We start from the raw sequence: 17,743 nt of genomic DNA on the forward strand, positions 1-17,743 counted from the left end.
TGACATCATGTACAACTCCTTTTCTGAATTGTAACATTTGATCTTTCATAGTTCTATGTGAGATAAAGGGTATTCAGTTTTTACATGACTCTAAAAGGATGTGACAGGGCAATAATCCTCCAGTACTGCACTGGAGTGCTCGCCTTGATTACAAAGTCAAGCCCCTAATGGAGTTATATACAGAAGCTTCTTTCTTATTGGTGAGAGTACAAGCAACTGACCTTTTGCTTTGGTAATATTATTCCAACAGCAAAGATTGAAAATAGAAGAGTTTGGCTATGGTGACATGTATTGTTTCCCCCAATAATTACAGACAGCAGCCAACTCTTAAATTTGCCCTTTGTGACATCACATTTCCCATCAGTGAACAGTGAACTCTGTCATCTTCAGACAGAACAATAACATTTGTTAGATGTAAAAACCCAGTAAATGTCAAGGGACTTGAATTCCTGCTGGTAACGTAGAATGATTGATGACCATGTGAGAGATAGGCCAATTTTTCAGATTCTTTCATCTGAGCCATCAGTTCATCTAAATCTCCCTGAGTCCAATGCAAATAAAGTTAATATGCTGGAAATGCAGAAGACATCAATCAACATCTTAGGAAAAAAAAATCACATCATCAGAACTGGTTGGCTGTAAGTGAACACTCTGAGGTTGTGGACGACTGATTTAAATTACATTTCAAGGCTTGTCATATAATCAGACTTAATGAATGTAGAAGAATGGCACTAAATGATATAGGCAAAAATCGCTATGCTGCATTCTTTCTAATTATTTCTTCCTTTAATTATTCATTTTGCGAATAATTTATTTTTTGAAAAGTGTATGTTCCTTCATTACATTCATTTTTTTTACATTATGCATGTAATCTAGGATGTGTGTGGATGAGATATAACATGCAGAGCTTTAGAGCCAGAGTGGGAAGTGGGATTGCCCAGTCTATTCATGGCTAGCATGGATATGATGGACTTAATGGCCTCCTCGATACTATTTTCCATGATCTTATGATTGTATAAATCAGAATAAAGTAGCATTCTGTTGTTACTTTTGTGTATGGGAATAGGTTTAAAGTGAAGAAATGCTTCACAATCAGTTTCAAAGTTATGCTGTTAATGCATGAACAATAAATCCATCCCCAATGTAACAAGATCTCAAAGTTCACCATTGAATGTTGTTATTTTAGTTTCATTTGGAAAAGACTCAGGCAAGCAGAAAGTAGGGTTGGAGCTGTAACACTCTAGAATTGGTCATTGAGGGCCCAAATCCTTCCTGATGATTTGCTGGCAGTGAAGGCTTACCCACTGTTCAAAAGTGAGGTCAGTGAAAGTTGTGATGGTTCCTTGAAAGCCTGTGGCAGTGGATTAAACAGGGGTGATACTTTTTGTGTGTAAGGATAGGCTGAAGAGCCAACACTACAGAGGAGCAGGAAACTTCAGTTCCAGTGGGATACCAGGCTTATGGAAATGGTGAAGAAAATTGGCTCCTTCAGATTATACATCATAACACCATAGAATATTACAGCCAGTAGAGGTGCTTTGACCAATGAAGTAGTCCTGATCTATGTAAACCTACTCCATATCAATCAAATCTTTCCCTACCTCACACCGATAAACGCTCTTTTCCTTACATCTATGTGCCTTTCTAAGAGTCTTTAAAATGTCCTCATTTTACCTGCCTCCACCCCTACCCACAGCAATGCATTCCACCATTCACTGAGTAAAATTCTTACCTCTGATATCTCCCCCAACTTTCCTCCACTCACCTTAAACACCTCTGGTGTTAGGTTTTGTCGCCCCATGACTCTCTGCCATATCTATAGCCCCATATTCTTATACACCTTTATTAAGTCATATATGCCTCTATTAAATATTTGATGTTTCTTTATCTCAGAAAATTTCACATTGACTAGGTTTGACATTGCCTAGTGGTGCAGTTTAGCCAGCTGTCAAAATGTGATTCTTTGCCCTCCAATTTTGATGTTATGACATTGTGTAAAATCCCAGAAATCTATAGAGCTTAATAACTGGGAATTGGAGCAGCTAGGGGCAGCAAATTAACAATGACAGACGTTTAAAATAATTGGAGGGGAAATAAAAAATAAATTCACTCTTTTATAGTTGACTAATGCTTGGTAGAATCCAATTGCATAGAAACCTTCAGGAAGTAGTTTGACATGCATGTGAAGAGGACTGGCCTTCTGGATTGTGGGGAAGAGGCTGTTGTTTTGGACTAAAGTGAACAGCAATTTTTAAAAAAGCTCGGAAAAGCATGCAGTTAAACAAGAAAGTCTGTGGACACTGGCTGAGTCATAAATTTGCTGGAGAAACTCAGCAGGTCATGCAGCATCTTTGGGAAGTAAAGAGTAAACCAACGTTTCGGGCCTGACCCCTTTTGTATGCACAAAAAGCAAGTAGCATCCTGAATTAAAAGGTGGGGGGGGGGGGTGGCGGGTGGGGTGGAGGGAGTAGAAGAAAAACAGGATTAGAGAGGGGAGGCAGTGAGAGAGACTCTCATAGGACTCCCTTCGAAGAGAGGAGGAGAACTTCTTCAGGGTAGTCTTCCCTGAAGAGACTTTGCAGTGGAGCAACTGAATGGGACATAAATATTCTGAAGACAACCATACAGTTTGAAGGGCACCATTCTTCTGTAGGATTAAATTATTCCAAACTGGTTAAGAATCAAAAGCCACACGTTGTTGTAAAAGTCAACACTGGGTGAATATATTTTTAACATGACTGAAAAACACGCTATTAGCAAATCAACATGATTATCCAACTGCACGAAAACCAACAAGGTCGGGTCAGATACAGCAATGAGCTCTCTGAACCCTTCTCCATTAACAATGGCGTGAAGCAAGGCTGTGTTCTCGCACCAACCCTCTTTTCAATCTTCTTCAGCATGATGCTGAACCAAGCCAAGAAAGACCCCAACAATGAAGACGCTGTTTACATCCGGTACCGCACGGATGGCAGTCTCTTCAATCTGAGGCGCCTGCAAGCTCACACCAAGACACAAGAGCAACTTGTCCGTGAACTACTCTTTGCAGATGATGCTGCTTTAGTTGCCCATTCAAAGCCAGCTCTTCAGCGCTTGACGTCCTGCTTTGCGGAAACTGCCAAAATGTTTGGCCTGGAAGTCAGCCTGAAGAAAACTGAGGTCCTCCATCAGCCAGCTCCCCACCATGACTACCAGCCCCCCCACATCTCCATCGGGCACACAAAACTCAAAACGGTCAACCAGTTTACCTATCTCGGCTGCACCATTTCATCAGATGCAAGGATCGACAATGAGATAGACAACAGACTCGCCAAGGCAAATAGCGCCTTTGGAAGACTACACAAAAGAGTCTGGAAAAACAACCAACTGAAAAACCACACAAAGATAAGCGTATACAGAGCCGTTGTCATACCCACACTCCTGTTCGGCTCCGAATCATGGGTCCTCTACCGGCACCACCTACGGCTCCTTGAACGCTTCCACCAGCGTTGTCTCCGCTCCATCCTCAACATCCATTGGAGCGCTTACACCCCTAACGTCGAAGTACTCGAGATGGCAGAGGTCGACAGCATCGAGTCCACGCTGCTGAAGATCCAGCTGCGCTGGATGGGTCACGTCTCCAGAATGGAGGACCATCGCCTTCCCAAGATCGTGTTATATGGCGAGCTCTCCACTGGCCACCGTGACAGAGGTGCACCAAAGAAAAGGTACAAGGACTGCCTAAAGAAATCTCTTGGTGCCTGCCACATTGACCACCGCCAGTGGGCTGATAACGCCTCAAACCGTGCATCTTGGCGCCTCACAGTTTGGCGGGCAGCAACCTCCTCTGAAGAAGACCGCAGAGCCCACCCCACTGACAAAAGGCAAAGGAGGAAAAACCCAACACCCAACCCCAACCAACCAATTTTCCCTTGCAACCGCTGCAATCGTGTCTGCCTGTCCTGCATCGGACTTGTCAGCCACAAACGAGCCTGCAGCTGACGTGGACGTTTTACCCCCTCCATAAATCTTCGTCTGCGAAGCCAAGCCAAAGAAGAAGAGCAAAAATAGCAAGAACACCAAGAGCTGAAATAACAACCTCAGTAGCAACTGAAAATAAATTAATCTCTTTAAGGTTAAAGCTCGCTCAGACTTTACCTGCTGTACCAAATTTATATAAGAATTGAGAACCTGGAGCACTCTCAAATATTATGAGGCAATTTTCTAATTCAATTTCAGTTAGGATGTGCCATGTCACATGATAATGTACAAAATTGCATTGCTCCAAGGTGCTCGAGACTCTAGCCCCTTTTCCACTGGTACATCGACCCAGGAATTAACAGGAAATTAGCTGGGACAGGGTCCAATGGAAAAGGAAAACAGTCAGCACACTGGCGTCAAATGAAGTCATTCCATTCCTAGGGATCGATGGCCTCTACCCATATTCATATCCCCCACAACAGCTGATGCCAGTATGCTGATTAAACGAATGGAAGAAGGACAACAGAAAATCACCCATTTTCTATTGAAGATAGACTCTCTGATCCCTGGGGATAAGTTGTATTCAGTGGAAAAGCAATCAGTGTTCCAGTTAAATGTGACCCAGTGGAAACAGCATAAATGGCTTCCTATCCTGGGACACTGCACTGCCAATTAACTGGGATGCTAGTGGAAAAAGGACTTCTGTTATCCTAGTGCCCAATTGGACAAGATGACTACCGCCCACTGGCACTAACCTCTACAATCATGAGGTGCTTGGAGTGATTGAAAATAGAACTCATGATTTCCAAACTTGGATACATTACAGTTTGCCTACTGTCCAAACAGGACAACAGTTGATGCTGTAGCCTTGACCCTCCACTCCATCCTCACCCATCTGAGGAATGATGCCTCATATGCCAGGCTGTTGTACATTGACTTCAGCTCAGTGTTCAACATGATCATACCACAGATGCTAATGGGTAAACTATCCTTGCAGTAAAACCACGAGACCCATTATGCTGAGCACTGACGCACCTCAGGGCGATGTGCTCAGCACATCACTATTCACGCTGCTGATTCACGACTGCACTGCCAGTTTCAGTTCTAATGGAATCATCAAGTTTGTGGATGATACAACAGTAGTTGGCCCCATTACAACAAATATGAGTCAGCTTATAGCGTGGAGGTTGGGCAGCTCGTAAAGTGGTGCAAGAATAATGTTTTCAAGACAAAGGAGTTGATTGTAGACTTCAAGAGGATGAAGGTAGACCATTACATATCAATGGTTCAGGCGTGGAGAGAGTGGAGAGTATAAAGTTCCTTGATGTGCATACAGATGATGACCTATCGTGGACCTGCAACACTTCCTCATTAATCAGGAAGGTGCACCACCACATTTCCTAAGGCGGATGATAAGGGCAATGTTCCTGGCTCCCATCTTGACAATATTTAACCAGAGCACAATTGAGACCATCCTGTCTGGTTGGTAGCTTCAAAGCATTAGATTGGACGTCGATATAGAGTAACTTAAAGCAGCCGAGAAAATCACTGGCATCTCTCTTTCTTCATTGACGAATTTTACCATGAGTGTGGTACCCACCTGTTTCAAACAGGCACCAATCATATCGGTTCCCAGGAAGATTGCAGTAATCTGCCTTAATGACTATGGACCAGTAGCACTTACATCAACAGTGATGAAATGATTTGAAAGGCTGGTCTTGAAGCATATCAGTTCCTGTCTGAGCAGTGACGTGGATATGTGCCAGTTTGCCTATGATAGCAACAGATCCATGGTAGAGGCCATCTCACTGGCTCTACACAAAGCCCTAGAACACTAGAGAGTAAAGATGCTTTCATCAGGCTGCTCTTTATAGACACAGTTCACCATTTAACACCATCATCCCCTCTAAACTGGTTAGCAAACTCCAAAACCTGGGACTCTGCACCCTATTGTGTAATTGGATCATGGATTTCCTCACCTCAGCACCTCACCACAATCAGTGAGGATTGGCAAGAGCATCTCCTCCTTAATCTCCATCAGTACCTGAACACCACAGAGCTGCATTCTTAGCCCCTGCTCTACTCATTTTAAACCTACGACTATGTAACAATAACAGCATCTACAAATTTGCCAACGATACCACAGTAGTGGGATGTGTGAAGGAAGGGAATGAATCAGAACACAGGAGGGAGGTTCAAAACTTGGCTGAATGGTGCACCAACAACAACTTTGTACTCAATGTCACCAAAACTAAGGAGCTGATTGATGACTTCAGGAAGGGAAAGGCAGAGGTATACAATCCTCTGATCATAGTGGGATCAAAGGTGGAGAGGGTGAGCAAATTTAAGATATTTATTTCCTGGACCTAACACACCAATGGCATCATGAAGAATGAATGTTACTTCCTCAGGAGTTTACGGAGGTTTAGTATGACATCTGAAACCCTCATGCATTCCTACAGATGTGTGCTGGAATGCATGCTGACCAGATGTATCTTGGTCTGGTTTGGGAACACCATTACTCCTGAGTGTAAAGCCCTCTAAAAGGTAGTGGAGACAGCCCAGGACAGCACAGGCAAAATCCTCCCCATTTTGAGTACATCTACAGAGAATGATACCATCTAGAGCAGCAGCAATCATCAAAGATCCACATCACCCAGCACATGCTATGTAAAAAAAACCCACAATGCTGAAGAAACTCAACAAGTCAAACTGTGTTTTTTAGCAAAAGCAGAGATACATAATTGGCATTTCAGGCTTAAGCCCTTCATGAGAAAATCCTGGTGAGTGTCAGAATAAAAGAGTGAGAAGGGGGCTGGCTGGGCAGGAGATGATAGGAGGAGAAGGGAAGGAGGGGACAGCAGCACTAAGTGGGAGGGGGAATGGTAGAGCTGCATATGTGAAAGAACTAGAAAGTCAGGAAATGGGGAGGGGGAGAAAAAGCAAGCAGGTTTAATGGAAAGCAGTGAAGTCAGTGTTCATGTCATCTAGTTGGAGGGTGCCCAGATGGAAAATAAGGTGTTGTTCCTCCAATCTGCAGGTGGTCAGGATGGGACAGTATATAAGGCCATGGACAGACATGTGAGCATAGGAGTGTATCCCAGAATTGAAGTAGTTGGCCACTGGGAGGTCGCTGTGATCACGGATGGAGAGGAGGTGCCGAGCAAAGTAATCTCCCAGTCTGTGATGTAGAGAATGCTACAAAGGGTGCTCCGGATGCAGTAAATAATTCCTCTGGATGTACAAGTGAAGTGTTGCTTGTTTGGGGAAGGCCTGCTTGGGTCCCTGGACCATGGTGAGGGAGGAGGTGTGGGCACAAGAGTTGCACCTCTTGTGTGCACAGGTGAAGATGCCAGAGATATGATGGGTGAGGAGAGATGAGTGTATGATGGAATCGCAGAGGTAGTGGTCCCTGCAGAAGCCAAAGAGAGGGGGCAGGAAAGATGTGTCTGGTGGTGGGATCCTGTAGTAAGTGCCGGAAATTCTGGTGGAAGATGTGTTGGATGTGGAGGCTGGTGGGGTGGTAGGTGAGGATGAAAGGGATTCCATGTTGGTCTGGGGGCAGAGGGGGCCAGGGCAGTTGAGGAAAATGGAGGAGATGTGGGTGAGGGCTAAGTCAATAGTGCTGAAGAGGAAGGCACGTTTGTGGAAAAAGGTAGATATTTCAGAAGCTCTGGACTGCAAAACCTCATTTTGGGAACAGATGTGGCGGAGGTGGAGAAATTGAAAGGGGGTGGAATCCATGCAGGGGGCAGGATGTGAGGATGTGCAGTCCAGATAGTTGTGGGAGTTGAAGGGTTTATAGTATATGTCATTGGAAAGCCGGTGTCCCGAGCACATTATGTTCTCACTGCTGTCATCAGGAAAGAGGTACAAGACTCGCTCCACCAGGTTCAGGAACAGCTGCTACCCCCTCACCATCAGACTTTACAATGACAAGCTCAATCAGGGACTCATTTAAGAACTCTTACTTGTGCACCTGATTTTTTAAAAATTATCTCTGTTTTGCACAGTTGGTTTGTTTATATTTGTTACCTGTTTATAGCTCTTTATTTCTTTTCATGTTTACACTTGTAATTTTGCCTCGCCTGCAGAAAAAGAATTTCAGGGTTGTATGATGTCATGTATGTACTCTGACGATAAATCGGAAATCTGAATATGAAATCTGAAATCCTAAATATGGCTGAAAGAATTATAGAAGACCCTTCCATCCAACACACAATATCTTTGACCTATCACCATCAAGAATGAAATACAGGAGCATCAAAATCAGGAATTCCAGTCTGGGAAGTAGCTTCTTCCCGCAGGTTGTGACATCGATGAACAGCATCCTGTAAATGAATGTTATCCCAAAATATTTAAATACATTTATTTAAAATTATATATTTATGTATACAGTATATATTATTATTATGTACTGTGTATTGTGTGTGTATGTGCGTACACCATAGTCATTGGGTTGTATATGTACAGTCAAATGACAATAGACTTGAATTTGAGATGCACCAGACAATGAATCTCAAAGGCATCTTCATACCCCTCCCAAGTCCAATGAGCTGTCAACATTTTGACCTGCAACATTAACTCCTCACAGCTGTTGCCTGACCTGCTAAGGGGTTTCAGCATTTTATATTGTTATTATTTTAGGACAATATTTTTATTACATTTTTGGAAGCAATAGTCAGTAAATGATGGTTGATATTTTGTTTGTGAGGGAGATGCTCTAACTACTCATAGGTCACCCTGACCACTAAGTATATATTTTTCTTAGATGTTCCTTATTTTTATGGCTGTATAATCTCACAGCCACTGAAGGAAGCATCAGAAAGAGATACAGGAATATCAGAGCCAGCCCCAGCAAGCTGAGTCTTCTTCCCACGGGCAGTGAGAATGGTGAATGATCAAACGAACTGCTCACATTAAACATCCGAAACTCTCATATTCATGAAACAACATTTATTTATGTATTTGTATAGAAGAAATACTTGACCTACCTATGTATTATTTGACTTTTTGTAAGTTTTGTCTGTTTGGTATGTCTATATTTTTTACATCAATGACCAGAGAACATTGTTTTGTCAGGTACTTGTACAATCAGATAACTTGAAGTCTAACTACCTAACTCCCCAATGATTGTGTAAATGCAGTTAATAGTTATTTCATACATGATAGGCATACTGCAACTGTGTGGAAAAAACATATTTAGTTTCAGACAAGCTCAAAAAAGAAATCAAGAATATTTTGCATGTCTAATTATTAACTTCATGATGGAACTATATGTATTCATAGAACCACAGACCACTACGGCACAAAAAGAGGTCCTTTGGCCTTCTTATTCAGTGCCAAATTATTATTCTATCTCTTTTCAGTGACCTGCACCTGGATCATACCCCTCCCTTCCATATACCTATCCAAATTTTTCTTAAATATAGCAATTGAGCCACATTCACCACTTCAGCTGGCCTCTTGTTCCACACTGCCACCGCTCATTGCACGAATATATTTCGCCTAACGTTCTTTTTAAGCATTCACCTTTTTATCCTTAATTCGTGTCCTCTAGTTTTTGACTTGTTAAAATAAACTGCCAAAAAAGTGTCAGGCTATGAGTTGGTAGTTGCGTGAATTAGGCTGATCTCCAAGCCATCTCTTTTACGGCACTTTACTCAAAAAAGACACACAATTTGAAATTAATTAATTAGTTCAAGTAACTGAGCCTTCAACCTGATTTGCCAATTCGTTTTAGCTGGCTCTGCTTTCAAGCCCTCACAATTGCCCTTATTTAAGTTTAAAATGCAAATCTTGAATTAATTCTTAACTTCCTCAAAATAAATCAATCAAAAAATATGATTACTTCCACCTAGGGGTGTCTTCACTTTGAGATCATTAATTAACCCTATTTCATTGCATAATGTCTTGTATGGTACAGTTTGCCCTCTGGTTGACTCCAGAACATACTATTTATATAGCAGAAGAAGCAGAATTGAAAGCAGAAATATTTGCTGCACACATAATGGATGATCTATCCTGGACCACAGCATCTCCTCATTTGTCACAAAGGTGCACCACCACCTAAACTTCCGAAGGAGGTTCAGGAGGGCAAGGCGACTTGCCGCCATCTTGACAATTTTTCACAGAGCACAAGTGAAGGTGTGTGATAGTACAGGATACTATCACCAATGTATATTTGTATATTTTTGCATATAGCTGTTGTGATTGGCTGAGAGATGTAGCCACACCTACTGGCAGGTCATAAAGGGCTGCTCCTCACCAGACCCAGGTCAATCTGGACTGGTCGACCTTGGTGTAATACGCTCCAGTCTTTTGCCGATTAAAGCCATGGTTTGAGTTAACAAGTCTTTGAGTCATTCGACGCGCTGCAATTTAATCAGCAAAAGGTTTCAAAAGATGGAGCGAATGCTGCGACCTGTGGTGGTATGTTATGACACCACTAGGTCACCAGGCTCACCTGGTGACCTTGCATATATGAACCAGTGGAGACCCACCTCCCCTCATTCTGGCCTAGACTTGCACAGAGGCAAGGCCTCAAGACCTAGCTGTATATATTAGCCTATTAAAACTAGCATTTTACCTGCACTCTGCTTCATGTGATTTGATGGTAGTCACCATCAGACCCGCAATCAGCTACTGCCCAGAGTGACTTCAGGCACTGGTTGAGGTGCTTCGAGGCATACCTGCAGCGATCAGACCCCATCATGGAGGAAGACGCAGACAAACTACTGGTGCTAATGTCCATGTTGTCCTCAAGGGTCTACGAGAGCATCCAGGATGCGACCTCCTACACAGCTGCCATGAACATGCTGAGGGGACTCTACGAGCGGCCTGTGAACAAGGTCTATGCCAGGCACATGCTAGCGACCAGGAGGCAGAAACCCGGTGAGTCCTGCAGAGCCTACCTCCAGGCACTGAGGTTACTGGGGAGAGCGTGTGCATGCACTGACAAGACGGCGGCCAGGATCACCGACGACCTGATCCGGGACACTTACATGTCAGGGGTCTGTTCCAATGAAGTAAGGCAACGATTGCTGGAGCATGGGGAAGATAGCCTGATAGGGACAGTTCACATTGCTGAAACGATGGAGGCTGCAGCCCTAAACATGGATGCATATACACTGGGCTGGGCCCCTTGCTACAATGCAAGTAGAAATCCTGTATTTAACCCAATCTTCCCATGCCCCATCGATGGCTTCGCTGCCATCGCACTGCCCAACGCAGCCCCGAAGTGCTACTTCTGCTGGAGGGAGAAGCACAGCAGATTTCCTGCGAGGAAAGCCCAATGCCAGAAGTGCGGGAAGAACAGCCATTTTGCCACTATCTGCCGGTCTAGAATGGCTTCCGCCAAGCACAGTGCCTCATTCGAGGCCCAACCGTCTTTCCCAAATTCAAACCTCTCGTCCTCAGACCTCTCATCTTTTGAGAGCAAGGAATCAACCGCGCGGCAACTCTTGACGCAAGCACTGCGCGCGGAAGACGCCACCCACGCAATGCTCCACCCTTACCGCGGTGAAGCTGATCCCCGACATGGCCCACCCGCCCAACAGAACTTTCAAGCCTGCAGGCCCTGAGGGACTGCCTGCACAGCGACGATCCCTGCCGCTGACTACGACCGGGTCCCGGTACTATCCCTTCCTCAGCCTGCCACTGCTGCCGCCGCTGAGCGCCAATCCTGATCTCTGCAGCACAATAACGGGCAGGTCGAAAGGGAGAATGCCACCATCTGGAAAGCGGTCACGCTTTCCCTCTGGTCCAAGGGCCTCCCCACCATTCACTGGCAGGACATCCTCCCAAACGCCCTACACTCTATCAGGTCTCTGTTATGCACTGCCACTAATGCTACACTGCACAAACGTATGATTTCGTTCCCACAAATATTGGAACCGTGAATGACTACACCGGCTTGGCTGACAGTCCCTGGACCTGTCCTGCTGCGATGTCATGTCTGCTGCTCCAAAAATGACCCCCTTATCGACCGGGTAATGCTGCTACATGCAAACCCACGCTATGCCTATATCAAGTACCCAGGAGGACACGGTCTCAGTAAGGGATCTGGCCCAAGCCTGGTCTAACATTGTCACGTTCCAACCCCAGTCCCCATCTATTCCTCCCCTTGGTTACATCACAGAGGACAATGGCAGCAGACCAGACCAGCTAATGATGTCTGGTCTGGGCGAGACTGCACCCACACCCAGGATGCTCTTCCAGCTACCACTATTCTGGTGCCATGCTGATCACGTCGGACAATCAGGCCTCCTGACCGTTACAATCCGTTAACACTGCATGCCCCTAAAACTTTTCTCTCCTTCTCTTTCCTTCCCTCTTATTCACCCCCGGGGTCTGTTCCTAAAGAAGGGGTGAATGTGATAGTACAGGATACTATCACCAATGTATATTTGTATATATTTGCATATAGCTGTTGTGATTGGCTGAGAGACTTAGCCACGCCTACTGGCAAGTCATAAAGGGCCGCTCCTAACCAGACCCAGGTCAGTCTGGACTGGTCGACCTTAGTGTTCTACGCTCCAGTCTTTTGTTGATTAAAGTCTTAGTTTGAGTTAACAAGTCTTCGAGTCTTTCGATGTGCTGCAGGGTGTCCTGTCTGTGGCATCATTGTGTGGCATGGTAGCTGCAAAACATTGGACTGGAAGACAATATAGAGGACTTTAGGAATCTGCAGTTATTTTTATTCTTCAATCTACATCTTTGGCTATGATTTATTAAAACCCAGTCAGAGTCTGGCCTCGTGTATATAAACAGAATTTTGAAATTATGTTATGTTAGGTAGCGCAACACTGTTACAGCAACCAGCAATCTGGCGCTGTCTCCCTACTTCTGCGTGGATTTCCTTTGGATGCTCTGGTTTCCTCCCACCCTTCAAAATATACCAAGGGTTGTAGGTCAATAGGGTGTAATTGAGTGTCATGGACTGAAAGACCCTGTTACTGTGCTGTATGTAAAATTTAAAATTATTTTAAAAACTTGTTGGAGGTTTTTAATGGTTTAATGACTTCCCGACATTCAGAGCTGTTGAGAAAAAGTGTTCAACTCTTTTCACCTTTAATTCAACGGATTCCTCTTTGACCACAATGTAATTTACTGCATTAATTTATTAAAATGCTGCATTGAGAATATTTAATAACTAGAAATTTGAGCATTGTTTCTTGATATCGCTAGCTTATAAAGAGTGTGATTGATTGGAGATGTGTAGCGTGTTCTCTGAAACTTTCACGAGCCTTTGCTTCCATTGCAAGTGGTATGATTTGCCAGCTGGCAATCAGACCTGAGCACACAGAATATTCCCTTATGGGTTGGCAAAATTGTGGACAGACTTGGCCCTCTGGACTTACACACCTGCTGGACATTGCATGGAAGCTATCATCAGGATCGAAAATCAATATTTAGAACAGAGAACATCATGGCCCTTCAGTTAATGAAAACCATTATGTTTATTGCTGCTTTTGTTAAATTTTAATTTGGAATTACAGACAGTCTCCAGGTTATGAACATCCAGATAACAAACAACTTGTACTTACAAATGGGCTGTTCCCCAATTCACGCATGCACGTAATGTTACCTCATGAATGCTAAATAAGAACCATAAGTCCCTTTTCCACCTTATGTACAAATTCGGCTTATGGATAGGCCCAAGTAATGGAACTAATTTGTAACCTTGAGACTGCCTGTAATTAAACTTGTAGTCTGAGACATATGTGGGGCTGATTGTGATATATGACAGGAGAAAGTCCATCGAGCAGGTATTGTAGGTTGTAGGTTGAAGGGCTTGCACTGTGCTGTACGTTCCATGTAAGTACCAGTGAATCAAAGCTTCATCTGGAAGGACTGTTTAGGGCTTTTGATGGTGGGAAAGAAAGGAGTAAACCAAATGCCGTTGCATCTAAGTTGCGTGCAGGACGGGCCTTCATATAATGTTAACATAGTCAGGAAATGCTGATAAAGTGGTCAGTAAGGCTATTGGATCTTGGCATCCATAGAAAATAGAGTGTAAAGGTTAATGTTTTATATCTGTATTGGTCCTATTTATGTCACAAGAAGAGTATTGCTTCCCACTTTGGTTGCATAACTTTGGGAGTCATATGAAGGTCAAATAAAGAATATAAAGATTTACTAGAATGACTTCAGGGATGAGAAATTTCAGCTGCTAAGTTTAATTGAAGAACCTGAAATTGTTTCCCTTCGAACAGGAAAGGTTGAGAAAAGATTTGACAGATGTGTATATGATCATGATGGATTTAGATGGGGGAAATGGAGAAAAACTGTTCACATCACAGGTACACAATCCTTTATCTGGACATCTACAATCCAGAAAGCTCCAAAATCCTGCAAGTGGGGGAAGAGAGATGGCTGTGCGATTTGGGCGGGGGAGGGGGGAGACCGGCAGCACGAGTCGGGTTGGTGAGGGGGGAGGGAGACAGCAACGTGACTGGAAAGCGGTGGGGGTGGATACGGCAGCACAATTCAGGTGGCCTTAAATCTGGCTTTCCGAAATTCAGAACACACTGTCCCCCAACGGTTCTGGATAAAGGATTGTGTACCTGTATTAGATAATCCAGGACAAGACAGGATTTATTTCAAATTTTGGGCATAAGATTTTTGGACTGGGGTGGGTGAGTAAAAATGTTTTAAAACCCAAAAGTATTAATGAGCTGGAATTCATTGCCAATAGCTTTGATGGAAATAGAATCAAGGCCTTGAAAATAGTATGGGAACTTGAGTGAGAATGATTTGCAAGGCTCTGGGGAAGAGGAGAATGGCACTGATGGGACTGCTTTGCTAGAACTAGCATGGATGTGATGGATTGCACATTCCAATATGAGAGTAAGACATTTTGGTCTCCACAGTTTGGCGTCGGACATTTTTCCGCCCATATTTTGGCGCTGGAAATTTTGGCACTAACAGTTAGGCTCCAACAATGTATTCACTTATTATAATTATTTTGAAGTGAGGAGCGGTGCCTCGGGCTAGTTGTGCGGGACCCTGCACTTGGGACAGCAGCTGTCACTCGATCACATCAAGCTGACTGACACGGCTCCACGGGCGCTGGAGGCTCACCCGTGGCGGTGAGCGAGCAGCGGCAGCAGATGGTGGGAGGGAACCTGTTGCCAAGCCCTTTCAGCGGAGCAGAGGCAAGTTTTCACGATGCCCGATCTCCCTTCACTCCTGGTCGCCCTCTGCCACCCGGACCCCTCCAACTGCCCCCACCCTCCCGTTGTCAAGACACATTATAATATATGTCATCTCCATTGCCAAATGAAGGCACCAAAATATCTGGTGCCACACTGCGCCTGCCAGAATATCCGAATGTTTCTATTTCAAATGAACAGGGGACCGATTGTTAAATGTGTACATCTTACAAATACAGAATAGTATTCCCAACCAATATTTAAAATGCACTAAAAATAGGAGCATCCTGAAAAATGAGATGATGCAATATCTATCACTCTACAATTTTGTTCTGCAATTTTCTCTGATTAATGGGTACTTTGCATGGATGTAATTTTGCAAGTTAAAGGGACTTTGAAGCTTTAATATTCACAAATGTTGTCAAAATTCAGGGAATGATCTCTTCACTGATCCATTGCTCTGTTGAATGTTTTCCTTAGAATGAACATTTGCCCACCTGGGGCTTTTGTTAGTCTGAAAGTTTTTGACGTGCAAAGAAAAGGCATTGATGTCTTTGAAGTTTCAGGTATCTACCAGCATAGTCAGAGATCTTGCTTCAATGTTCGTATATACTTTCATTTGCAAAAAGATGATACCAGGATACCAGTGTAAGGTTCAAAAAAAATGAACCAAATAACAGGTGGTACATTGTGGTTTGTTTTAATCATGCAACATACCATTAAGTGTGCTTTGTTTGGAAGAGTATCAGGTTTGGAAGGTTCACGGAGAAACACGTCTGGACTCAAATATTACAATTACAGGTAATTTTATTGAACATGCATAGACAAACAGGGGAGAACTTCAAACGATACTTAATTACTGTACTACTGAACAACTATGCAGACATTCACATCAGACCCAGGTTGGACTCTGATGTCAAAGGCTGCTATCTTCTACATGTCATGCCCATGTATACACTCTACAAACAGACTTTCAAACATACTCCCAATTCCGTGTACCAGTGGGGGTGCAGCTCTCTTCAAGCACTGATCTATCGCAGTACTACGACTCAGCTTAAGTGTTGTGCGCACCTTACCCACGACTCTTCCAGCAATGTCTACAGTAGTATCTGGCATGGAGTCATGTCCGGGGCTTGGACCATGAGGCAGAGAGAAAGAATGTGCATTGATATTTATATACAGTACTGATCTGGCCGCCTAGCCAATAATGACCCTAGGTAATTTAAATGAGCCAATAGCAAGGTGTGCACTAATGGGTGGGCAAAGTCCAACCTTGAATGACAGGAAATGTGACTTCCGAATACGTTTCAGAGAGGAAGGACAAGTGAATACCTGCCATATTCTAGACTGGCAGGGAGACCACATGTTTCTCTACAATCCACATACAACAAGGTGAAAAGTAATTGACAGGAATAAACAGGGTCAATGGGCAGAATATTGCAGAGAAGTGAACATCTGTCAAATGCTAGTGTCTTGAAGAACAGATGCATGGGGAATGGATGGCATGGATCCACATCTGCTCTGAGAGAAATCCATTAGAACCTACCAGGATTTGGCAACATATTTGTAGAACTCATAAAGAGTGAAATTCTTTGATTGTTGGTGTAACTGGTAATATAGAGGTGTTGTACAAAAAAAAGGAGAGGAAATGAAAGACTACAGGTGCTGTAAATCTGACTTAATAACACTAAGCAGGTTGATCAATATCTGTGGAAGAGAAAATAAATTAATGCTTCGGTTTGAAGATTCTTTGACAGAACTGAGAAAGAGGATGAAGTTTGACCATTGGTATCTCTAAAAAATAATTTAGTTCTTACTCAAAAAATTCAAATAGCAAATAATTGTGAGATATGAGAAATATTTTTTTTAAAAAACATCTATCAGGAACTCTGTCCTCCATTTTGTTCAACGTCTTCTTGGAATACTTTATCCTGCTTTGGAAAATTCTACAGAAACCATACCACTATAACAAAGCTGTAATTTTTTTAAATGACATCCACCAAATGACTGGAAGCAAATAAAAATTACAGCATCTAACTAGGCTTGAAGAAAAGAATTGGCAATTAAAAAAGAACAAAGATTAGCTGTGAAAAAAAGCAACTCCAATTAACAATGATTAATTGGTAATGCAATTATTATAAAGAATGGCTAAGAATTGGAAGAAGCAGTACTTTTAATTGCCTGGGTTCCATTACCAAATCAGATGGAAGAGCAATTTTGGAAGTCATTAGAAACTGTGGCCATGACCATATCAACACCCATATGAATAACTCAAACATGAGCATTTTTTTAAAGAGATTTTCCAAATGATTGTATTAAATGACATATGCAGTCAGGAAATCTAAATGCTCAAAACTGAGGCTAAACAATATTTGTAATTAAAATATATTTGGCATGATCTTGAAGACTTTGTTGATAGGAAACATTCAAAGACATGGGCTGAAACAGGCAAATGGGATTAGCTTGTCAGCATGAACAGTTGGACCGAAGGGCCTGTTCCTGTGCTTTAGAACTCAATTCTGTGACTCAAAAGAAGGAAATGAATTTGGACAGTTCATACCGTGGCTGCAAAATGGACTATTTTTTAAACAAGGCATAAGGAAAATTTGATTTGTCCTTTATCTCTC

At 43.1% G+C, this 17,743-nt stretch overlaps 2 long non-coding RNA genes across 12 annotated transcripts in view; one reads left to right on the top strand and one right to left on the bottom strand.

The window, feature by feature from the left end:
* Positions 1-314, bottom strand: part of LOC138761947 (uncharacterized) — an 80,228-nt gene extending 79,914 nt beyond the window's left edge. For all 4 annotated transcript variants that reach the window (XR_011356640.1, XR_011356637.1, XR_011356638.1 and 1 more), the window contains exon 1: positions 222-314. This is a non-coding gene — a long non-coding RNA (uncharacterized lncRNA). The remainder of the gene's footprint in view (positions 1-221) is intronic.
* A 64-nt stretch (positions 315-378) lies between these two features.
* The window catches only part of LOC138761944 (uncharacterized), a 188,396-nt gene continuing 171,031 nt past the window's right edge, over positions 379-17,743 (top strand). For 5 of the 8 annotated variants that reach the window (XR_011356634.1, XR_011356632.1, XR_011356636.1 and 2 more), the window contains exon 1: positions 383-638. This is a non-coding gene — a long non-coding RNA (uncharacterized lncRNA). Of the gene's footprint in view, positions 639-17,743 lie in introns of all 8 variants that reach the window. The other 3 variants (XR_011356631.1, XR_011356630.1, XR_011356629.1) reach the window with 2 other exon arrangements.

The sequence above is a fragment of the Narcine bancroftii genome, chromosome 4, assembly GCF_036971445.1.
Source record: "Narcine bancroftii isolate sNarBan1 chromosome 4, sNarBan1.hap1, whole genome shotgun sequence".
In the NCBI taxonomy this organism is placed as follows: Eukaryota; Metazoa; Chordata; class Chondrichthyes; order Torpediniformes; family Narcinidae; genus Narcine; species Narcine bancroftii.